This window comes from Choloepus didactylus, chromosome 8 (genome assembly GCF_015220235.1).
Source record: "Choloepus didactylus isolate mChoDid1 chromosome 8, mChoDid1.pri, whole genome shotgun sequence".
In the NCBI taxonomy this organism is placed as follows: domain Eukaryota; kingdom Metazoa; phylum Chordata; class Mammalia; order Pilosa; family Megalonychidae; genus Choloepus; species Choloepus didactylus.
Genome location: NC_051314.1, coordinates 142,835,575 through 142,861,182, shown reverse-complemented (window position 1 = coordinate 142,861,182; position 25,608 = coordinate 142,835,575). Strand labels below are relative to the sequence as shown.

Below are 25,608 nucleotides of genomic sequence, written 5' to 3'. Positions count from 1 at the left end.
TATCCCTCTATTATTAACTTCCAGTTATAGTATTATACATTTGTTCTAGAAAGAAATTTCTAATATTTGTACAGGTAATCATGGACATTGTCCACCCCAAGATTCACTGTTTTATACATTCCCATCTTTTAACCTACAACTTTCTTTCTGGTGACATACGTGACTCTAAGCTTCCCCTTTCCACCACATTCACACACCATTCAGCACTGTTAGTTATTCTCACAATAACGTGCTACCATCACCCCTGACCATTTCCAAGCACTTAAGTTCAACCTGGTTAAACATTCTGCTCATAATAAGCAACCACTCCCCATTCTTTAGCCTCATTCTATATCCTGGTAACTTATATTTCATGTTTATGAGTTTACATATTACAATTAGTTCATATTAGTGAGACCATACATTTGTCCTTATGTATCTGACTTATTTCACTCAATATAGTGCCCTCAAGGTTTCTTCATCAACCTGTTTTTTTTTTTTTAAAGATGGTTTTGTTCACCCACCATACATTCTGTCCTAAGTAAACAATTGATGGTTCCTGGTATAATCACATATCTATGCATTCTCCACCCTCATCACTATCTATATAAGGACATCTCCATTTCTTCCGCAAAGAAGGAGGAAGAGTCAAAGAAGAAGAAAAAAAATGACAACTAAAAGGCAACAGAAGGAAAGACAGAATTAAACTAAAGTACAATAAAAGAGTCAGACAACATCACCAATGCCAAGACTCCCTTATGTCCCCCTCTTATATGCATTTAGCTTTGGTATATTGCCTTTGATACATTAAAGGAAGCATAATACAATGTTTCTATTAACTATAGTCTCTAGTTTGCATTGATTGTATTTTTTCCCCAATACCACCCCATTTTTAACACCTTGCAAGGTTGACATTCATTGGTTTTCCCTCATGTAAAAACATATTTGTACATTTTATCACAATTGTTGAGCACTCTAGGTTTCACTGAGTTATACAGTCCCAGTCTTTATCTTTTCTCTTTTGTTCTGGTGTCCCACATGTTCCTAACCTTCCTCTTACAACAACTCTAAACAATCAGCTTTGTTCAGTGTACTTATATTGTTGTGCTACCATCGCCCAAATTCTGTTCCAAACCTCTCACTCCTGTCTTTTCCTATCTGTCTGTAGTGCTCCCTTTAGTGTTTCCTGTAGAGCAGGTATCTTGTTCACAAACTCTCTCATTGTCTGTCAGAGAATATTTTAAACTCTCCCTCATATTTGAAGGACAGTTTTGCTTGCTATAAGATTCTTGGTTGGTAGTTTTTCTCTTTCAGTGTCTTAAATATATCACACCACTTCCTTCTTGTCTCCAGGGTTTCTATTGAGAAATCTGCACATAGTCTTATCAAGCTTCCTCTGTATGTGATGGATCGCTTTTCACTTGCTGCTTTCAGGATTCTCTCTGTCTTTGATGTTTGATAGTCTGATATTAAGTGACTTGGCATAGGTCTATTCAGATTTATTCTGTTTGGGGTACACTGCGCTTCTCGGATCTGTAATTTTAGGTCTTTCATAAGAGATGGGAAATTTTCATTGATTATTCCCTCTATTATTGCTTCTGCCCCTTTTCCCTTCTCTTCTCCTTCTGGAAAACCATGACATGCACATTCATGTGCTTCATGTTGTCATTCAATTCCCTGAGCCATTGCTCATATTGTTCCATTCTTTTCCCTATCTGTTCTTTTGTGTGTAGGATTTCAAGTGTCTTGTTCTCCAGTTCCTGAGTGTTTTATTCTGCCTCTTGAAGTCTGCTGTTGTATGTCTCCATTGTGTTTTTCATCTCTTGTGGTGTGCCTTTCATTTCCACAGATTCTTCCAGCTGTTTTATCAAACTTTCAGTTTCTACTTTATGTTCACCCCGTGTTTTTTTTTATATCCTTCATCTCTTATGTCATATCTTCCCTAAACTCATTGATTCAGTTTTTTAATTGATTTGGCATATTTCTTTGAAAATCTTTGATTGTTTCATTAAAGAGAAACAATATCTCAACTGTATCTTAATTGAGGTGTAAGTTTGTTCCTTTGACTGGGTCATATCTTCATCTTTCCTAGTGTAATTTGTAGTTTTCTGTTGTCTAGGCATCTGGGTTCCTTGGTTACCCAATCAGATTTTCCCACACCAGACTATGTTCAGGTCTCAGAGTGGAGCTATATTCATAGTCAAGTTATCCTGAGGGTGTGCCTTGGAAGATTGACAGACTTTCCTGTGATGCCTCTAGCCACTGTACTTTTCCTAACCTGCCCAGCAGGTGGCACCTGTCAGCCTGTCACTCCCAACTGGTATAAGTAGGTGTGGCCTCTTTAATTCTCAGCTTAGGTTGTTTCTGTTTTGGCTGCTTTCCCCCAGGCACTGGGGTCTGAGTTCTGAAGGGAAGGACAGCACTAGAGCTGGGCCTCCTCTTAGGGAAGATAGCTCCTCTAGGGAGCTATCTTCTGCATTTTAATTGCTTCTTTGTCTCTCCGACTCTGTTAACCCCACCCCTGTCTGCATCAGAGTGCTGCAAACTGAAAATGCCTGAGATCTCTCCACTGAGCCACTCAGGTTGAGAGAGAGAAAAAGGGAAAGAAAGCCCCCTTTCAGAGCCAGTCTACTGCCCCCCAGTTTTGCCTGTCAGTGAGATAGAGCACCCAGTCTTCTGGATTCCCTTTCCTGGGGCACAGGCATTTTCTGGCTCTTTAAAGTCAGTCATCTCTAAAAGCCTCTGTATTTTTCCTCCTTTTTTTTTTAATTAATTTTTTTTCCATCAGCCCCACCTCCTCTCCACTGGGAGTGACCTCAGGGTAATTTGCTGCTTGTTAGGGGTTTGTCTATGTTTGTAGCTTGTATTCAGCAGTCCACATTTGTTAATTAAAACCCCACTTGGAGCTGGGCTGAGCTATATTTGCTTGCTCTGGGAATGCTGCTTTCTCCCACAGTGAGGTCTTGCAGCTCAGCCTGCCATGGGGGGAGAGGGCTCCCAACACGGTTCCACAGTTTTTACTTACAGATTTTATGCTGCAATCTCAGCCATTCCACCCAATCCAGGTTCATGTACAATGTGTGGACCTCATGGTTGTCCCCAAGCAGTTGTTCCAGACTACTTACTAGTTGTTCCTGGTTGTTTATTAGTTATTCCAGGGGGACTAACTAAATTCCACAGCTCTTTATGCTGCCATCTTGCCCCTCCTTGGCAACACACTTTTTTTTTTTTTGTACCAATAAGTCTTTATTTATTCATTGTATTATCCCAGAAAAAATGGGGAAGGGGAAAGGGTCAGCATGTGTTACAAAATGATAGCAGAAGGGGAAGTACCCAGTACAAAATCAACCATCAGATAAATGCTCCCAGTGATAGTGTCATCAAAGCCCAAGGGGGCTCAGTCTCCTGCAGTTCAGGAATGAGGGGAAGGGATTAGGGAACAGACAGGTATATACTTTCCTACCCTCCCTTCATCCCCATAAATTCAAGATTCCACTCAAAGCTTTGGTTTCTAGCAGTAAACATGGAGTTACATTCTTCCATCTCCTGTTAAACAATCGTGTGGCCACTTTGACATAAGTTTCTTGCACCTGCATAAAAGTTCCTGAGTGACTTGGATATACATTCGTCTTCCCTCTTTGAATCTCTTACTTCCACTTTCTACATGGAACCACCCCCCCACACACACACCCATTGTTTCTCTCTATCCTAGGATTAAGTAGGTTTGGTCAATCCAAGTACAGCAGCATTAAACTTTTGGCATGAATCACATCAAGGAATGGTCTTAATTCAGAAGGTTGGGAATGAGGGATGGAGGGTTCCTAGATTCCTCAGGTCTTCTGCATAAGTCGTTGAAGAGTTGTGGAGATAACCCCAAAATTATGTGTATGGGGGGTTGGGGAGAGGGAACTGGAAAGGAAAAGGGGCAATGGGGTAAGTTTTTAGTACAGAAGGTCTAGTCCAAAATTGGAAATAAGGGAAGGAGAACACGAAAGAAAGGATGGTTCAAGATCCCCACTTCAAAGAGTGGCTCCCAAGCATGTTTCAGATCTTTTTGCCTGGTGCAGAATCTTTTGTCAAAGATGCTTTGGCTATTTTTCTTTCACCACAAAAAAAAAAAAAAAAAGAAGTTTGTAAACAATAAAAACCCCAAAAGAACATGAAGAAAGACCAACACATTATATTTACACAAATTAGGCCACCTAGCAATCACCAAATGAGCGACTCGTGAAGTTCTACAAAGCCCAGACAAATACAATAACTAGAGGGGGCAGCATTTGGGGGAGACAAGAACCCAGGATCAGACACACATCACCCAATGCGTTCTATTGCATTTGCCCCATTTCAACACAGTGAGGTAGGTTTGCAGTGATCCCACAACATGTAAACGAAACCCCCTTTCTCCTTTAGCTACTATGACACTATAATCACTACTGCAGCAGGGTAGGACATTGGCTCTGGGTCCCACGAAGAAGCCTTCACTGATGGTCTCTTTGGAAGCCAAGCAGGAAAAGTCTAGACATTTGAAAGGTTAAGAATTTTAGTCTTTGCTTCATACATCCATCCTTGGACACACACACATCCACACACCCATTGTGCATGGCAGGCCCAGCCTAATCCAGAGAAGGATGGATCTGGTGTCCCAAGCCAAGTCCTGTGCCCTAGGATTAAGAGATTACCAACATACGTATTAAGGAAACAGGAATCCCTTATTACATATATTGGTAACTCTCACCTAATCTCGGCTTCTTCTCTTGACCTCTAACCTGGTCAAGCCTCTCCTAACCTCTCTGCACCAACTTCCCACTTAAACTAATTTCCAGTCTTCCAGTAGGAGATCAAGTCATGGGGCCACCCAATTAAAATAGTCTCCCATAAATGGAGGGATTTCAAGAGCATACTATGGCAGAAAAGCCAGCTCTAATTGGCAAAAATGAGGTAGTTCAAGCAGTTGTTCTTTGTGGTGATAAAGCAACAAAATAAAAAAGTATTCCTGCTGTGCAGACCTGGAGCTGCTGCTGACTTATCCCTGAGATTGTTCATGTACCTGAGAACACAGTGCAGGAATGAGGGCCTTAGATTAAAATATACAAAATTACAAAACCAGAATATTTATATTACAAAAAAAAAAGTTAAAATGCACAAGATACGTCATTCGCACACAGCTAGTGCAGTTGGCATCCTGGAGAAAGTGGGACCCAAGGTGCAGTTATCCAAGGGAGCAAATAAATAAAATTGTATTGGCCCAGAATGGGGTAGTGAGCTTAGGAGCAGTCGGTCTGCAGGGGTCCCACCAACCACCCCTTTTGCCTGTCATCACAACCCACTGCTTAGGATAGTTGCCAGCACCCTGACCCAAGAGAGGGCTATGAGACAAGACATGGAAAAACCCTGTTCCACCCCTGATATTCCCTCCCACAGAATGTATTGGCTCCTGGGTTGGGTCCATCAAACTACTCTCATCTTTTCACTCTGGCATGAGAAATTTTATAAATCCTCTTTCAAAAGAAAACTTCCCTGTCCAGGCCACTGTCATAAAATGAGAGATTCTAGAGTATATCATGCAGGCTCTAAGGGTATTTCTCCTGAAAGCCCTCACTTGTATTTGGATAGAGCATGGTTGGAATTCCTTTGCCTCACCCCCTCCCACACCAAGATGGAAGAGAGGGTGATGCTATGGACCCCAGCCTGAGATACATGGCAGTGCCAGCTGCCCCCTACCCACCCTCTCCCACTTTCTCCACTCTGCCGATTGATGCCTGCTCCTTGGAACTTCCTAATCACAAATGGATTGCCCCCACGCACTGTAGGCTCAATTCTGGGCCTCTGGGAGCAGGATAGGGCTGTGGATCTCTTCTTCCTCCCGAAAGTAGGAGGGCTTTCCCTGTGAGCTGGGGGCTGCTGGGCCTTCAGTGGACATGAGGCCACCATATGGCTGATGCTTTGGCAGAAGTGACATTTCTTGGGCTGGGGTGGCAGCTTGCATTCCTTGGCATGATGGTCTAGACCTCCACAGTTGTAGCACCTGTCTCCTTTTGATCTGCGCTTCTGCACGTTCTTCCCCTTTGGCCGTCTCTCACTCCCCATCCAGAACACCCCACCAGGTCCAGTGACACGGATAGATTCCAGGCCCTTGGCAGACTGCTTAAAGGTGAACTCCACTGCCTCACCCTCCTTCAGGCTCCGGAAGCCCTCCATGGGCAACTTACTCTGATGCACAAAGACGTCCACAGGGGGGTCGAGCGCGACCCCGGCGCGGGCGGTCATGGACAGGAAGCCGAACCCCAGGTGCACGTTGAACCACTTACAGATGCCCGCACCGTGCAGCAGCTGCGGCTCCCCGGCCTCCCCGGCCGCGATCTCCGGCGCCTCCTCCGCCACCTTGGCGCAGCCACCTGCAAACTGCTGGTTGGACACGGAGCCCATGGTCGTCGCCTGAGCCCGCGGCCCTGGGCCCCTGGTCGGGCGGCTGCTGGCCCCAGAGAAGTCCGGAGGCCTGGCAACACACTTTTAAATAACCCATTGGTCAAGGAAAGCACAGGGGAAACTAGAAAATATTTAGAAATGAATGACAATGAAAATATAAAATTTCAAAATTTGTGGGGATGCAATTAAAGCAGTGCTTGGAGGATAATGTTTAACTGTAACTTTAAATGCATATATTATAAAAAACAAGGAACAAAAGAAGAGCTCTTAGACCAACAGTCTAAGTTTACTCCTTAAGAAACTAGAAAAAATAAAACAAATAAAACTAAAAGTAAGTAAAGAAAATAAGTAATAAAGATAAGAGTATAGATAAATAGAAAAAGGACAAGCAACAGGGAAAAGATCAATGAAAACTAAAGTCATTGTTTGAAAACATTAATAAAGTTGATAGACACCTAGCAAGATTGATCATTTAAAAAAAAGAAAGAAAACACAAATTTCCAGTATTAGGAAGAAAAGAAAGGATATCAATACACCTCATAAAAACATTAAAAGGTTAAAAATGGGATACTATATACAGCTTTTTGTCAATAAATTTGGCAGCTTAGATTAAATGGAAAAATTCTTTGAAAGACACAAGTTACCAAAATGACACAGGTAGAAGTAGAAAATCCGAATAACCCTATCTCTGTTAAAGAAATCAAAACTGGAATTTAAAAATTCCCATAAAGAAAACTCCAGGCCCAGATGGCTTCACTGGTACATTTTATCAAACATTTAAGGAAGGTGTCATATCAATCTTACACAAACTTTTTGAGAAAATAGAGGAGGAAAGAATATTCCACAACTCATTTTATGAGGCCAGCATTACCTCACTACCAAAACCAGAGAACGACATTACAAGAAAAGAAAACTACTGACCATTAACTTTGAACAAAGATGTAAAAGTCTTTAAGAAAATACGGGCAGTAGAGTTCAGCAATATATAATAAGGATAATTCAGCATAATCAAGCAGGGCTTACACTAGGATACAAGGTTGGTCTAATATTTGAAAGCCAATCAATGTAATTCATATTGTAAATCATATGTAAATCATATTAACAGAATAAAAGAGAAAAATCATATGATTATCTTAATAGATGCAGTAAAAGCATTTGAAAATCCAATAACAACTACAACAACCCCTAAAAGCCTCTCAACATACTAGAAATACAAGGAAACTCTCTCAGTCTGATAAAAGGCATGCACAAAAAAAAGCCAACAGGATTTTACAGAGATAGGGCTATTCAGATTTTCTACTTCTGCTTGTGTCATTTTGGTAACTTGTGTCTTTCAAGGAATTTTTCCATTTAATCTAAGCTGTCAAATTTATTGACAATCATAAAAGACTGGATACTTCTGTTCAGGTGCTGTCACTTCTATTCAATGCACTGCAGTATAGGCTTTAATCACTGCTACATGGGAAGATAAATAAATAAAAAAGGCAAGCAGGTTAGAAAGAAGGAAAACCTTTATTCATGGATGACATGACTGTGTATGTAGAAAATCCTAAAGAATCTACAAAAAAAAATACTATAATTAATGAGAGAGTTTAGCCAGGTTGCAGGACAAAAGATCAATATAAAAAATACATAGCACTTCTATATATTAGCAAACAATTAGAAAATAAATACATTTTTTAGCATTTCATTTTAAAAAATCATAAAATACTTATGGATAAATTGGACAAAAGATGTGCAAGACTTCTATACAGAACAGCATGGAACACTGCTGAGAGAAAAAATTAAAGAAGATCAAAATCAATGGAGAGATATACCTTGCTTATTGATTGGAAGACTTACTATTGTTAAAATGGCAATTCTCCCCAAATTATTCTCCCTAAACTGTTGCTATAATGTATAGGGAAATGCAGAAGAACTTAGAATAGCAAAACAATCTTGTAAAGGAGAAACAATCTTGTAAAGGAGAAGTTGGAGGTCTTCCACTACCTGATTTTAAAGAGTTACTATAAAACTACAGAAATTAAGTCAATGTGGCACTGATATAAGATTGAGACAAGTAGATGGAATAGAATAATTTCAATATATAGTCAAGCGATTTTTGACAAAGGCATCAAAGCAACCCAATGAGGAAAGGAAAACTTTTCCATCAAATGGTGCAGGTCCAATGGCTATCCATAAGGAAAAGAAATGAACTTTGACCCTAATGCTATCACACTCAAAAATGAATTCAAAATGGATCATAGAACTAAACATAAAATTTCTATAGGAAAACAGTCTTGAAGCAGGCAAAGAGTTCTTAGGAAATAAAAATCACAAACCATTACAATAAACACTAATTCTACTTCATAAAAATGGAAACCTGCTATGTAACAAAAGACACAGCTAAGAAAATGAATAGGAAAACCACAGATCTAGAGAAAATATTTGTAGTTCCTATATTGGACAAAGTATTGTGCCAAGAATATAGAAAAACTGTAATAAAAAGATAAAGTGATTTTTTAAAAATGGGCAGGACTTGAACAGAAACTTCTGGTCAGAATAGATGGCCTTGAATTCGGAATTTTTCCAAATTGGCCAAAGTCTGGCACCTGATGAAGATGATTTTTCTTTTTCTTCCATGTATATGTCCTTCCTTTGTTGGGTATTTTGGCTTTGTCGAAGGATAAGACCTGAATTTTACCTCAATGAGAGAAGGAAAAAAAAAAGATGAGACGCGTAAACCCAGGTTAGGATGCTTCTCCTGCTAATTTCCCAAGACACATGTGTTCATCCTTCAGAAATTTGACTCTTGCTTTACACCAGAAGTTATCAGAGTCTTTACTGACAACACTGACCTCTCTCTCTCCTAGAGAATTCTTTGTACCAAGGACTTTGGTGCTTACGGCATACTGTATCATCATTTTAACAAACCATTTTCAGTGAGTATTATCTCCCCAATGGGACTGTAAATTATTTGAGGGCAAGGACCCAAATACATAATACTTATTAAATTATGTTCTTCCCTGACAATTGAATAGGATTATTGATCATTACCATTTTAGATGTAGACCCTTTTGCCATAAAATGACCAATTCAGATTCTCCCAAATAGACCACGAGGTGCTAATGGGTGCTCTGTGAATAAAGCTGGTGTGGTCAATTAAGTTCAGAAAATGCGAAACAAAATTAAACAGATTTTCTAACTGCAGGACTTGCCAGAGTCTTTAATATGCTGATGTGCCTCATGAATCTGGGAGGGAGCAGGAAGGATAGAATCTGTTGCGTTTCCTGAATTTATGTGACCGTGGAAACCTTTCATCTTGAAGCATCTTGTAGCACTAGTGTCTCCAAAGTTTGGGGAAGGTGCACCCTAATATCTTGGGGTGTATCTGGGAAGACACACAGGATGGCTTTCTCTCCACATAAGATGCATTTTGGCATTTAGAAGGAGGAACAGACCAGCAGTCACACTGGTCATTAGACAATAGTCCTTTTGGCTCCCCAAGTTGTTGCTTAGGGGACAAGCCCAGCAGAGCCACCCCATAACGCTTGCCTTCAAAGCCACATCCATCGGAGGGTGACAAGATGGGGGAGACGCAGGTGTGGGCGGGCTGGGGTCCCTGGCCATCCAGGACATCCTGAAACCAGAAAGAACCATTGTGTCCCATCTCCAAAGAGACAGACGGTTGTTCAGAGAAATGGCCAACTCTCCCACTGCCAGCTCTGGTTTTAAGATGGGCCTTCTAGGGGAACGGATAGGAAGGAATGCATTGGCAAGTCCCCCAGAAGGGCATATAAAAGAGGCTGGTGGGAGATGCAGGTGTGGGCGGGCTGGCTGGGGTCCCTGGCCATCCAGGACTCCGTGAACTTAATTTCTGGCTCCCTACTGGGGCTGGGGCTGTGTCTAGGCATGTTTGAGGCAGACCCAGGCGGGAGAGGAACCAACTCACCTCTACCCCAGAAGTCTGGGCAGGCCCAGATTTTCCACTGGGGCCGAGTCCCAGCCCTGCCCTCCAGCACCCACCATCCAGTGGGGCAGTGTGCCTCCGTGGGAGCAAAGGGCAGGCATCTGATCAACCCCGAGTGCTGGGTGCACTTAAGGTTCCAGACACGGCGCTGGTCAGGGGCAGCCCCTAGAGAGAGCAGGGATTTGGGCTGGATCTAGAAAGTTTTATAACTTTTTTTTCTTTAAACAGCTCTTTTGAATTTATCCCCCTGATTATAAATCATTGTGTAATCACTGTATACAACTTGTAAATAAAAAAAAAAATTAAGGAGAAAATAAAGACCAGACTTACTGCAAGTTTTTTTTTTCAATGCACATTTATGCATTTTTCTGTAAAAGATGGGATGAGTCTAAGAATACGTATGCATATGTCTCTAGGTCTATATACTCATACCAGTGCTTCTCAATCTTAGTTGGTCATTGCAATCATCCCAAATGTTTGTAAAAAGTACTGATGTCCCTTGGGATTTGTTACTTTAAAAAATAATATCCTGAATTTTAAGTCTGATAGAACAAGCTGACCAAAGTCCAACAACCACACCATGCTGGAAAGATGAGCCACAATCTCAGACACCAAAGATTCAGTCATTCCTTACCTGGGGGAGCGGCCATTCGGCTCAGCTGCACGGCCTTCCCGAGAACCAAACGAAAGGCTGCCGCCATGTTCTTCCTGCTTGAGGATTAAATCCTGCCGTGGCAGCCACTTAGGCCTGTCAAGAAATGTAGTCTGGCTCCTGTTTGTGTGATGACTGGGGGGTGAGAATTGGAAGTGGTTGAAAGAGGGTAGGGGTCCCACACAGCCTCTGGGGCCTTCAGGCGACACCCTCTAGGACAGGTGTCACAGATAGGTGGCCATCTCCATGCGCTGCTTTGAGGGATGCCAGGCAGGGCTCTCTGCCTCAAGAGAGAGCCGGAACTCCCACCCAGTGCCTGATTTGGAGTCATAGAAGGAAATTCCTGGAGGAAATGTACCTCTTGCTTTTCAGCCAGCATTCGTGAAGGAACTAGGAGCCCCTGGGGCTAGTGTGGTGGTGTCCCTTACAGATTATTAGGAGGAAGCCTGGGACCCAGGCAGGAGGCAGATGTGCAAACTCAGACTTGCTGGGCCCTGCTCTGCTCCTTCCAGAGCACCACACCCTGAGGTGCTGCCCAGGGGCCACTTGGGCTGTGGAAGCGAGTGGAGAAGGGAGAATGCTGTATGCCCACTCCACGTGGGAACCCTGACGAAGCCCTGAGCGGACCTGCTTCTCGCGAGGCCTGCATTGGCTCCAGGAGTTTGAAATGCACAATGTTGGTCTGAGAGCCTATCTTTATTTCCCTTCAAAAAGATCCTCTTTTAAACTCTTGCAGCTGGTTTTTAAGACATGGAAAATGGGCAAATTAAGTTTTATAAACCTGGAGATTTTTATACAGTAAGTAAATGATGTGTACTAGTAATCACTGGAAAAAAATAAAAGTGCTGATGTCTAGACCGTAAACAAATCAAGTAAGAATCTTAGGGGCTGGGGCCAGGCTTGGTATGTTTAACGCACCAGGGAGATTGTAATGTGCAGTCAAGTTTGAGAAGCATATCTCCATACCTTCTAGAGTAAAAATAAATCCCATCCATCCTTGGAGTGAAAATGTTTGTACCTCCATCTAACAGCAAGAGCAGAGGCCAGAAGTTCAGTCTTTCTCCACTACATACCCGGGGCCTTAAGAGCAGGAATGAAATCCAACTTGGTTGCATCCTGGGAGGGGTGTGTGGAGGTACTGGGGTCTGTGTTGGAACCTGGCCTTGGTGGGTTGGGTCCAAGTTGGCAGCTGGGTCAAGTCTTTAGCTCCCAGAGGGGAGACAATTGCTAAGGTGTTGTCATCACCTGGAGTACTAAATTCTTGGGAGTGGACTTCTCATGCTCCAGTGTCATCCTTGGGGAGAGGCTTCTAGCAACCCTGACCAGGATGCTCTTTAGATCCCTGCCAGGCTGACTTCCAAGCAAGATTAGGGCTGTGGTGGACCAGTCGTCTCAGCACCAACGTTCCAGCCCCAGGGCCTGAAGCAGGGATCACTGTTTTATGTCAGGTGCGATCATGGTGTTGTGGTTAGGTTTTTACAAAGGGATCTTCTCTTTTGGAGACACATACGAAAATATTTACAGTTGAGAGATCTCATACAACATCTGAGATGGAGGAGTGAGTAGGAATAGAAGAAATGAGATTGGCCATAAATTAACTATTGTGACCCAGGGCAGTGGAGATTCACTTGGGAAGAAGGCCCATGAAAGTGGCTATGGACCAGCTGATAAAGACGTATTTGAGATTTGAACCATTTGCACAGCCCTACCAGAGCTCTCCTGCTGAAATCCAACCCAGGAGTGGTGGCTCTCGTAGCAGTCTTCCATGCAGCTGAGGAGGGCCCCACACCTTTTTCAAAGCTTTTTCCAGTTAATGCATCTTAGACCCTGGTTTTGATGGTGAAGAACAAATAGTCCTTGGCCCTTTTGTATGGCGTCTGGGGAGAGCAAGACACTAAGACTCTATAACTTTCTCTATTGACTCAAGGATGTCGTCAGTAAAGCTGAGAACAGGACATGAGGCTAGTAATTCTGATTCACTCTAAATGGCAATTTGGTGTTTGCTAAGTGGACATCTCTCATCAGACAATTTCCTGGGGGAACATCTAGACACCATTTTCATGCTGATATGATTTCTGTGACACATGAGGGAAAAATGTTATAAAGACGCTCTGTGACTCTCCGGAGGGTTGCTTAGAGACATGACTGCTTTCACAGGAACATGAGGAACCAGGAAAGTTTTGGAAATGTCATACTGACTCATGGAGCCCCAATTTTCCACACCCACCTGTGTAAACACACTCAGCTCCAGAGAGACTTGAAATGACTTGCAACTTGTTTTTGCAAACTGTCAGTATCTTGCCCAAGAAATGAGCCTCCATGGTCTCATCCAAGGTGTTACCTTCTCGTTGCACCTGAGACTGGAGGAGGGTGGAAGGGAAGGTGTTCATCTGTATTCTCCTTGGGGCTCCTGAGGAGGCTGAGTTCTGGGGAGTCTCTGGTTCTCAGGGTCATGAGGCCCCCTTTTGGTTCAACTCTTAATTCACCTCTACCAAATGGGAAGGAGTCTCAAGAACATGATTAGTCAATTGAAATGAGAGAACACAGTATATTCTTAATGTCAGGTACAGGCAATGGATTTTTATAGATTCATTTTGGGATAACACGGTTGGGCCACGACATCTAGGGACCTCATCTGCAAGGACACACTATCCCCAAGGGCCATTCCCACTTACATGAGATATGCCCACAGTCCCTGGTGGGTCAGATGGTGCGTTGTGTCAATGCCCTCTAAGGCAATCCTTCATAAATGCACCCCAAAACTCAATCCTGCTGCTTGAGAAGGAACCCAGTGAAAGACACAAAAAATTATAAACTTCAGGTCCCTGTTGGGTACCTTCTTATGAATAGCCCATTGAAATGGCCTCATAAATGTTTTATTGCACTTCACTTTATTGCACTTTGAGGATATTACATTTTTTTTTACAAATTGAAGATCTGTGGCATTCCTGCCTTGAGCAATTCTTTCAGAGCCATTTTTTCCAACAGCATATGTACTCACTGTGTGTCTCTGTATCACATTTTGGTGATTCTCACAATCTTTCTAATGTTTTCAATATTATGATATCTGTTATGGTGATCTGTGATTAGTGATCTTTGATGTTACTGTTGTAATTGTTTTGGGGCTCCACGAACCACACCCATATAAAATGGTGAAATTAATTGATAAATGTTGTGTGTGTTCTGACTGCTCCGCTGATCAGTTGTTCCCCCTCTCTCTTCCTCTCCTAGGCCTCTCTGTTTCCTGAGACACAGCAATATTGAAATTAGGCCAATTAATAACCCTACAAAAGCCTGTCAGTGTTCAAGTGAAAGGAAGAATTGCACATCTCTCACTTCAAGTCAAAAGCTAGAAATGATTAAGCTCAGTAAGGAAGGCACATTGAAAGCTGAGATAGACCAAAAGCTAGGCCTCTTGCACCAAACAACCAAGTTATAAATGCAAAGGAAATATTCTTGAAGGAAATGAAAAATGCTACTCCAGTGAACACACAAATGATAAGAAACTGAAACAACCTTATGACCGAGATGGACGAAGTTTTAGTGGTCTGGATAGAAGATCAAACCAGCACAACAGTCCTTTAGGCCAAAGCCTAACCCAGAGCAAGACCCTAATTCTCTTCAATTCTATGAAGGCTGAGAGAGGTGAGGAAGCTGCAAAAGAAAAGTTTAAAGCAAACAGAGGTTGGTTCATGAGGTTTAAGGAAAGAAGCCATTTTCATAACATAAAGTGCAAGGTGAAGCAGGAAGAGCTGATGTAGAAGCTGCAGCAAGTTATTTCCAGAAGATCTAGTTCAGAAAATTGATGAAGGTGCTGCACTAAACAACAGATTTTCAGCATAGACAAAAAGCCTTATCTTGGAAGAAGATGCCATCTAGGACTTTCATAGCTAGAGAGGAGAAGTCAATGCCCAGCTTCAAAGCTGCAAAAGACAGGCTGACTCTCTTTTTAGGGGCTAATGCAGCTGGTAACTTTCAGTTGAAGCTAATGCTCATTTACCATTCTGAAAATCCCAGGGCCCTTAAGAATTATGCTAAATCTACTCTGTCTGTGCTCTCTCAATGGAACCACAAAGCCTGGATGACAGCACATCTTTTTACAATATGGCTTACCGAATATTTTAAGCCCACTGGTGAGACCTACTGCTCAGAAACAAATATTCCTTTCAAAATACTACTGCTCATCAACAATGCATCTGGTCACCCAGGAGCTGTGATGGAGGCGTACGAGATGAATGTTGTTTTCACACTGGCTAACAAAACATCCATTCTGCAGCCCATGGATCAAGGAGTCATTTCAATTTTCAAGCCTTATTATTTAAGAAATACATTTTGTAAGGCTATAGCTACCATAAAAAGTGATTCCTCTGATGGATCTGGGAAAAGCCTATTAAAAAATTCTGGAAAGGATTCACCATTATAGATGCCATTAAGAAAGTTCATGATTCCTAGGAGGAGGTCAAAAATAACATGAACAGCAGTTTGGAAGAAAAGTTGACTCCAATCCTCATGGATGACCTTGAAGGGTTCAAACATCAGTGGAGAAAGTAACTGAAGATATGGTTACTAGCAAGAGAACTAGAATTAGAAGTGGAACCTGAAGATGTGACTGAATTGCTGCAATCTTATGATAAAACTTGAATGGATGAGGAATTGCTTCTTATGGATGAGAAAAAAAAATGGTTTCTTGAGAAGGAGTTTACACCTGGCGAAGATGCTGTGAAGCTGTTGAAATGACAACAAAGGATTTAGAATATTACATAAATTTATTTGATAAAGGAGCAGAGTTTGAGAGGATTGACTCCAATTTTGAAAGAAGTTTTACTGTGGGTAAAATGCACCATCAGAAGTTATAGAGATGACAGGAGAGTCAACTGATGTGGGAAACTTCATTGTTGTCTTATGTGGTGGTTTGAAGCACTATGTACCCAAGAAAAACATGTTTTTAAATGTACCCATTCCTGTGGGTGTAAATCCATTGTAAGTAGGATCTTTGGTGAGGTTACCTCAGTTAAGGTGTGATCCACCTCATTCAGGATGGGACTTAATCCTATTACTAGCGTCCTTTATAAAAAGAATGAATACAAAGGGAGAGAAAAAGTAACAGAAGCAAGAAGCTGAAAGCAACGAAACCCAGGAGAGAAGGGAGTCACCGGCAATACTGCCATGTCCCTTGCTGTGTGGCAGAGGAGCCAAGGATCACAGCAGCCAGTCTTCAGGAAGAAAGCATTGCCTTGATGATGTCTTGATTTGCACATTTTCATGGCCTCAAAACTGTAAGCTTGTAAGCTAGAAATTCCCATTGTTTAAGCCGACCCATTTCATGGTATCTGCTCCAGCAACCCATGAAACTAAAACATCTTATTTTTAAAAATTGCCATACCCTCTCTCTCTAGCTAACCCAACTAGGCAGGTGTACTCACTGCCCTCCCCCCTACATGGGACCTGACTCCCAGGGGTGTAAATCTCCCTGGCAACGCAGGATATGACTCCTGGGGATGAATCTGGACCTGAAATTGTGGGATTGAGAACATCTTCTTGACCAAAAGGGGGATGTGAAATGAAATGAAATAGTTTCAGTGGCTGAGAGATTTCAAATGGAGTCAAGAGGTCACTCTGGTGGACATTCTTATGCACTATATAGATAACCCCTCTTAGGTTTTAATGCATTGAATAGCTAGAAGTAAATACCTGAAACTATCAAACTGCAACCCAGTAGCCTCGATTCTTGAAGACGATTGTATAACAATGTAGCTTACAAGGGGTGACAGTGTGATGGTGAAAGCCTTGTGGATCACACTCCCTTTATCCATTGTGTGGATGGATGAGTAGAGAAATGGAGACAAAAAATAAATGAAAAATAGGGGGGGGAGGGGGGATGATTTGGGTCTTCTTTTTTACTTTTATTTTTCATTCTTATTTTCACTTTTTCTCGTATAAGGAAAATGTTCAAATAATAGATTGGGTGATGAATGCACACCTATATGATGGTACTGTGAACAGTTGATTGTACTCTGTGGATGACTGCATGATATTTGAATATATCTCAATAAAACCGAATTTTAAAAAAATTGCCACAGCCACCCCAACCTTCAGCAACCACCACCCTGATCAGTCAGCAGCCATCAACATTGAGGCAAGACCTTCCACCAGAAAAAGATTACGAATCGCCGAAGGCTCCGATGATGGTTAGTATTTTTCAGCAATAAAGTATTTTTAAATTAAGGTATGCACATTGTTCTTTAGACATAATGCTACAACACACTTAGCCTACAGTATAGTATAAACATAACTTTTACATGCCCTGGGAAATCAAAAAATTCCTTTGATTCTCATTGCAACATTTGCTTTATTGAGATGGTCTGGAACCGAGCCTGCAATATCTCTGTGATATGCCTGTATCTCACTAAGTCAACAGACATTTGTGAAGCATCCAGTCTGTGCCAGGTGTGAACAGGTGGGAACTTCCCCTTAAAAGATGCCTCACAGGAGTGAAGGAGATAGGAGAGTAAATGAACATTTAAAATATAATTGAGGGTTCCTCAAAAAGTTAAATGCAGCATTAGCACATGACCCAGCAATTATACTTGCAGGTCATAAAAAGACCAATAAAAATGTAATATATCCATATAAGGGAATATTATTCAACAATACGAAAGAATGATGTACTGACACATGCTACAACATGGATGAGCCTTGAAAACATGATCTACATGAAAGAAGTCAGTGACAAAAGTCATTTGTATGAAATGCCCAAAACAGGCAAATCCATAGAGACAGAAAGTAGATTAGTGGTTGCCTAGGGCTTTGGGTGTTAGGGGCAGGTAGGAAACCCCAAACCACTGAATTGCATGCTTTAAATGAGTATGTGAATTATGTCTTGATAAAACTGTAAGTATTATAAAACAATGTACGAACAGCTTCAGGATACTCATCTATAGGGGATGGGGTGGGTCAGGAAGGCTTCAAAGAGAGGTGATGGCAGGTGTGCCGGTTTGATTGTATTGTGTCCCCCAAATGCCATTATCTTTGTGGTCTTGTGTGGGGCAGAAGTTTTGGTGCTGGTTGGATTTGCTTGGAATGTGCCCCACCCAGCTGTGGGAGATGATTCTGATGAGATGTTCCCATGGAGGCGTGGCCCCGCCCATTTGGGGTGGGCCTTGATCGGTGGAGCTATATAAATGAGCTAACTTGGGGGGGAAAAAAGAGAGTGCAGCTGGCAGTGATGTTTTGAAGAGAAGCAAGCTTGCTAGAAAGGAACGTCCTGGGAGAAAGCCGTTTTGAGGCCGGAGCTTTGGAGCAGATGCCAGCTGCCTTCCTAGCTAACAGAGGTTTTCCGGACACCACTGGCCGTCCTCCGGTGAAGGTACCGATTGCTGAGGTGTTACCTTGGATGCTTTGTGGCCTTAAGACTGTAACTGTGTAGTGAAATAAACCCCCGTTTTATAAAAGCCTGTCCATCTCTGGTGTTTTGCATTCTGCAGCATTAGCAAACTAGGACAGCAGGGATGAGCCTTGAAGGACAAGTGCTTTCAATGCCCACTTAAAATGGAAGGTATTGTCCCAGACCCAGATGCACAAGGCTCTTTTTTTTTTTTAACCACAGTAACAGTCTCAACTTTATTTATTGAATTACAGAGTCTTCCTTCACCCGGTTAAACTCTATTTGCATACCTTTAACATTAGAAATATTTATTCCAGTAATGAGTCATTGGAGACATCTTCTGGGTTTGTAGCTCTGAGGGCTGGATTCATCAGTGCTCATGCCAGAAAAATGGACGCCTTCTGTGTTAAAAGTTGAGGATTGTTTCTGTGCATGGGGAGAGAGAGGGAGAGAGACAGAGAGGGAGAGAGATAGATATTTCTTTTGAAATTCTAAAATTGAAATGTGCACCAATGGATTGCAGATAATATTTGAAATACATTTTGTCATGTAGTTCATACACTTTAAGAAATATACAGAACAGCCTTCTCATTCTCTGGAGAAATGAGTTTACCCTTTTTTTGTGTACTGAATATAACTAGTCTCTTGAAGAAGAGTAATGGCTTTAGTTTTTGAATATTTTCAAATGGAAAAAAAAAAGGAAAGAAAGAGATAAAGAGAAAGACCTAACCTAAATGCTTTTCTCAGAAAGAGCAGGAAGCCCAGAAGAGGAAGTTTGTGACAGTTTATTTTTCAACAATTACATGTTATCAAGTGAATGAAATTCCTCTGGAAGCCATAAAAATGAACATTGGAGGGTGGCTGCGTTAAGATAACACAGAAGGCTCCTCAATATTTAGAAACTTTTTTCAAAACTAAGTTATTAATGAAAGCCAATTATTGCACTTTTCCAAAAGGAAACACTGAGTCATTCATGAAATGATCTAAGATTTCGAAACTTGCTTACACCATGTTTTTTGTTGTGCTTTTTTTTTTTTTTCCTCCTCCTTTCCTACCTGTGCCAAAAGTAGGCTAAGAAAAGCCAGATAATAACTGCGGCCTAAAGCCAGAGAGCCGGCACCAAATTAACCAAAGGCTGGAATAATTTAACAAAGATTCCTGATGCTTCAAAGGGTTGGATAGGGATGGCAGGCCTAGAAGTGCCCCCACCCTCTTGCAGGGTCCGGAGCAGGGGCCACTGTCCTCGTTTTGGGAGGACCTGTCATTAACTGGTTCTGGCACAATAATTATTCGGCCATACCGCTGGCCTCCTTCCAAGTTTCATGGGGAACAGCAAATGGGCATGGGCCCCAGAGAAGCAGGCCCCTGTTTCCAGGAGGCGTTACATATTTACAGCCAGAACCCTACAGAATTTGGCCAGAGATGGGATAGAGATGAGAATGTGTTTGGCTATGAAATGCCGACTTCTGGATCCATTTCTCAAAAGTGCTTCAGCTTAGGCCAATAAACTATGTCCAAATGCAGTAAACCAATGTTTTCATCAGGAATTAGCTGTGAGTGAGGCTGTTTTAACCTGGGGACAGTCTCATCTTGTCTCTTTCCTGCTGAGGGAGGGTATTTCTAGGTACTAAATTCACTAAGAATTAAACCACTGAAGTTTCTGAAGAAGCCGTCAGTGGAAACAGCTTATTTCATCGTTACAAACAACTGTAAGTCTGTGTAGATAAATAATGTAGACAAGGAAACAATATTTTGGTCCAAACAATACAGGAAAGCTTGGAATTGTGCCTCCTTCACATAATATCTAATATTTGTATTGTACTTCTAAAAGGGATTTTACAGATTCATTATCTCATGATGATGCTAGAAGGTAGAGAGGGGAAGTGTGCAGACCCGTTTCACAGTTAGGAGCCGGTGCCTCAGGGAGACCTTCTGAAGAGCTCAAGAGTTTAGCAGATTACAGAGTACTGACTTCACTCCAGGGTTCCTGGAGAATACTCACTGGTCTTTCCTCATGGCTCCCTGCAGCTTGTCTCTACGAGTAGGTCTTTTGCTTTTATATTAAGCCTGTACTTTTTTTTTTTTTATCTTCATTTTATTGAGATATATTCACATACCACGCAGTCATACAAAACAAATCGTACTTTCGATTGTTTACAGTACCATTACATAGTGGTACATTCATCACCCAAATCAATCCCTGACACCTTCATTAGCACACACACAAAAATAACAAGAATAATAATTAGAGTGAAAAAGAGCAATTGAAGTAAAAAAGAACACTGGGTACCTTTGTCTGTTTGTTTCCTTCCCCTATTTTTCTACTCATCCATCCATAAACTAGACAAAGTGGAGTGTGGTCCTTATGGCTTTCCCAATCCCATTGTCACCCCTCATAAGCTACATTTTTATACAACTGTCTTCGAGATTCATGGGTTCTGGGTTGTAGTTTGATAGTTTCAGGTATCCACCACCAGCTACCCCAATTCTTTAGAACCTAAAAAGGGTTGTCTAAAGTGTGCATAAGAGTGCCCACCAGAGTGACCTCTCGGCTCCTTTTGGAATCTCTCTGCCACTGAAGCTTATTTCATTTCCCTTCACATCCCCCTTTTGGTCAAGAAGATGTTCTCCGTCCCACGATGCCAAGTCTACATTCCTCCCTGGGAGTCATATTCCACGTTGCCAGGGAGATTCACTCCCCTGGGTGTCTGATCCCACGTAGGGGGGAGGGCAGTGATTTCACCTTTCAAGTTGGCTTAGCTAGAGAGACAGAGCCACATCTGAGCAACAAAGAGGCATTCGGGAGGAGGCTCTTAGGCACAACCATAGGGAGGCCTAGCCTCTCCTTTGCAGCAACCGTCTTCCCAAGGGTAAAACCTGTGGTAGAGGGCTCAACCCATCAAACCACCAGTCCCCTATGTCTGTGGTCATGTTAGCAACCATGGAGGTGGGGTAGGCGAATACCCCTGCATTCTCCACAGGCTCCTCAAGGGGGCACTACATCTTTTTTTTTTCCTTGTTTTTCTTTCTTTTTTTTTTTTTTTTAACTTTTTTTTCTTTTTTAAATCAACTGTATGAAGAAAAAGTTAAAAAGAAAACAAACATACAATAAAAGAACATTTCAAAGAGACCATAACAAGGGAGTAAGAAAAAGACAACTAACCTAAGATAACTGCTTACCTTCCAACATGTTCCTACTTTACCTCAAGAAAGTTACCTAATATAGCAACATTTCTGTGAACTTGTTCCTACTATATCCATCAGAAATTAACAGACCATAGTCATTCCTGGGCATCCCCAGAACGTTAAATAGCTTATCTGTTCTTCTTGGATTATTGTTCCCCCTTCCTTAATTGCTCTCTATTGCTAGTTCCCCTACATTCTACATTATAAACCATTTGTTTTACATTTTTCAAAGTTCACATTAGTGGTAGCATATAATATTTCTCTTTTGGTGCCTGGCTTATTTCGCTCAGCATTATGTCTTCAAGGTTCATCCATGTTGTCATATGTTTCACGAGATCGTTCCTTCTTACTGCCGTGTAGTATTCCATCGTGTGTATATACCACATTTTATTTATCCACTCATCTGTTGAAGGACATTTGGGTTGTTTCCATCTCTTGGCAATTGTGAATAATGCTGCTATGAACATTGGCGTGCAGATATCTGTTCGTGTCACTGCTTTCCGATCTTCCGGGTATATACCGAGAAGTGCAATCGCTGGATCGAATGGTAGCTCTATATCTAGTTTTCTAAGGAACTGCCAGACTGACTTCCAGAGTGGCTGAACCATTATACAGTCCCACCAACAATGAATAAGACTTCCAATTTCTCCACATCCCCTCCAGCATTTGTAGTTTCCTGTTTGTTTAATGGCAGCCATTCTAACCGGTGTTAGATGGTATCTCATTGTGGTCTTAATTTGCATCTCTCTAATAGCTAGTGAAGCTGAACATTTTTTCATGTGTTTCTTGGCCATTTGTATTTCCTCTTCAGAGAACTGTCTTTTCATATCTTTTGCCCATTTTATAATTGGGCCGACTGTACTATTGTCATTGAGTTGTAGGATTTCTTTATATATGCAAGATATCAGTCTTTTGTCAGATACATGGTTTCCAAAAATTTTTTCCCATTGAGTTGGCTGCCTCTTTACCTTTTTGAGAAATTCCTTTGAGGTGCAGAAACTTCTAAGCTTGAGGAGTTCCCATTTATCTATTTTCTCTTTTGTTGCTTGTGCTTTGGGTGTAAAGTCTAGGAAGTGGCCGCCTAATACAAGGTCTTGAAGATGTTTTCCTACATTATCTTCTAGGAGTTTTATGGTACTTTCTTTTATATTGAGATCTTTGGTCCATTTTGAGTTAATTTTTGTGTAGGGGGTGAGGTAGGGGTCCTCTTTCATTCTTTTGGATATGGATATCCAACTCTCCCAGCCCCATTTGTTGAAAAGACCATTATGACTCAGTTCAGTGACTTTGGGGGCCTTATCAAAGATCAGTCGGCCATAGATCTGAGGGTCTATCTCTGAATTCTCAATTCGATTCCATTGATCTATATGTCTATCTTTGTGCCAGTACCATGATGTTTTGGCAACTGTGGCTTTATAATAAGCTTCAAAGTCAGGGAGTGTAAGTCCTCCCACTTCGTTTTTCTTTTTTAGAGTGTCTTTAGCAATTCGAGGCATCTTCCCTTTCCAAATAAATTTGATAACTAGCTTTTCCAAGTCTGCAAAGTAGGTTGTTGGAATTTTGATTGGGATTGCATTGAATCTGTAGATGAGTTTGGGTAGAATTGACATCTTAATGACATTTAGTCTTCCTATCCATGAACATAGAATATTTTTCCATCTTTTAAGGTCCCCTTCTATTTCTTTTAGTAGAGTTATGTAGTTTTCTTTGTATAGGTCTTTTACATCTTTGGTTAAGTTTATTCCTAGGTACTTGATTTTTTTAGTTGCTATTGAAAATGGTATCTTTTTCTTGAGTGTCCCTTCAGTTTGTTCATTTCTAGCATACAGAAACATTACTGACTTATGTGCATTAACCTTGTATCCCACTACTTTGCTAAATTTGTTTATTAGCTCTAGTAGCTGTATTGTCGATTTCTCAGGGTTTTCTAGATATAAGATCATATCATCTGCAAACAATGACAGTTTTACTTCTTCTTTTCCAATTTGGATGCCTTTTATTTCTTTGTCTTGCCGGATTGCCCTGGCTAGCACTTCCAGCACAATGTTGAATAACAGTGGTGACAGCAGGCATCCTTGTCTTGTTCCTGATCTTAGAGGGAAGGCTTTCAGTCTCTCACCATTGAGTAATATGCTGGCTGTGGGTTTTTCATATATGCTCTTTATAATGTTGAGGAAGTTTCCTTCAATTCCTACCTTTTGAAGTGTTTTTATCAAAAACAGATGTTGGGTTTTGTCAAATGCTTTTTCAGCATCTATTGAGATGATCAATTGATTTTTCCCTTTTGACTTGTTAATGTGTTGTAATACATTGATTGATTTTCTTATGTTGAACCATCCTTGCATGCCTGGAATAAACCCCACTTGGTCATGGTGTATGATTTTTTTAATGTGTCTTTGGATTCGATTTGCAAGTATTTTGTTGAGGATTTTTGCATCTATATTCATTAGGGAGATTGGCCGGTAGTTTTCCTTTTTTGTAGCATCTTTGCCTGGTTTTGGTATTAGATTGATGTTAGCTTCATAAAATGAGTTAGGTAGTGTTCCATTTTCTTCAATGTTTTGAAAGAGTTTGAGTAAGATTGGTGTCAGTTATTTCTGGAAAGTTTGGTAGAATTCCCCTGTGAAGCCATCTGGCCCTGGGCATTTATTTGTGGGAAGATTTTTGATGACTGATTGGATCTCTTTGCTTGTGATGGGTTGGTTGAGGTCTTCTATTTCTTCTCTGGTAAGTCTAGGTTGTTCATATGTTTCCAGGAAATTGTCCATTTCCTCTACATTATCCAGTTTGTTGCCATACAGTTGTTCATAGTATCCTCTTATAATTTTTTTAATTTCTTCAGGATCTGCAGTTATGTCACCTTTTTCATTCATTATTTTGTTTATATGGGTCTTCTCTCTTTTTGATTTTGTCGGTCTAGCTAGGGGCTTGTCAATCTTGTTGATCTCAAAGAACCAACTTTTGGTGATATTTATCCTCTCTATTGTTTTTTTGTTCTCTATGTCATTTATTTCTGCTTTAATCCTTGTTATTTCTTTTCTTCTACTTGGTTTAGGATTGGTTTGCTGTTCATTTTCTAGCTTCTTCAGTTGATCCATTAGTTCTTTGATTTTGGCTCTTTCTTCCTTTTTAATATATGCGTTTAGTGCTATAAATTTCCCCCTTAGCACTGCTGTTGCTGCATCCCATAGGTTTTGGTATGTTGTGTTCTCATTTTCATTCGTCTCTATATATTTAGCAATTTCTCTTGCTATTTCTTCTTTAACCCACTGATTGTTTAGGAGTGTGTTGTTTAACCTCCAGGTATTTGTGAATTTTCTAAGTCTCTGATGGTTATTGACTTCTAATTGTATTCCATTGTGGTCAGAGAATGTGCTTTGAATAATTTCAATCTTTTTAAATTTATTGAGGCTTGTTTTAAGTCCCAGCATATGATCTATTCTGGAGAAAGTTCCATGAGCACTAGAAAAGTATGTGTGTCCTGGTGATTTGGGATGTAATGTCCTGTATATGTCTGTTAAATCTAATTCATTTATCAGATTGTTTAGGTTTTCAATTTCCTTATTGGTCTTCTGTCTGGTTCATCTATCTATAGGAGAGAGTGATGTGTTGAAGTCTCCCACAATTATTGTGGAAACATCAATTGCTTCCTTTAGTTTTGCCAGTGTTTCTCTCATGTATTTTGTGGCACCTTGATTGGGTGCATAGACATTTACGATTGTTATTTCTTCTTGCTGAATTGCCCCTTTTATTAGTATGTAGTGGCCTTCTTTGTCTCTCAAAACATCCCTGCATTTGAAGTCTATTTTATCTGAGATTAATATTGCTACACCTGCTTTCTTTTTGCTGTAGCTTGCATGAAATATTTTTTTCCATCCTTTCACTTTCAGTTTCTTTGTGTCCCTGTGTCTAAGATGAGTCTCTTGTATGCAACACATTGATGGTTCATTTTTTTTGATCCATTCTGCGAATCTATATCTTTTAATTGGGGAGTTTAATCCATTTACATTCAATGTTATAACCGTGAAGGCA

General features: G+C 41.0%; 1 protein-coding gene and 1 pseudogene across 1 annotated transcript in view; both read right to left on the bottom strand.

The window, feature by feature from the left end:
• Positions 1–5,791: 5,791 nt before the first annotated feature.
• On the bottom strand, positions 5,792–6,405 carry LOC119543261 (annotated as a pseudogene).
• Positions 6,406–18,742: 12,337 nt separating this feature from the next.
• MCM10 (minichromosome maintenance 10 replication initiation factor) overlaps positions 18,743–25,608 on the bottom strand; it is a 70,430-nt gene continuing 63,564 nt past the window's right edge. The window contains exon 21 of the transcript XR_005218546.1: positions 18,743–18,816. The gene's annotated coding sequence lies outside the window, so the exon portion shown is untranslated. The remainder of the gene's footprint in view (positions 18,817–25,608) is intronic.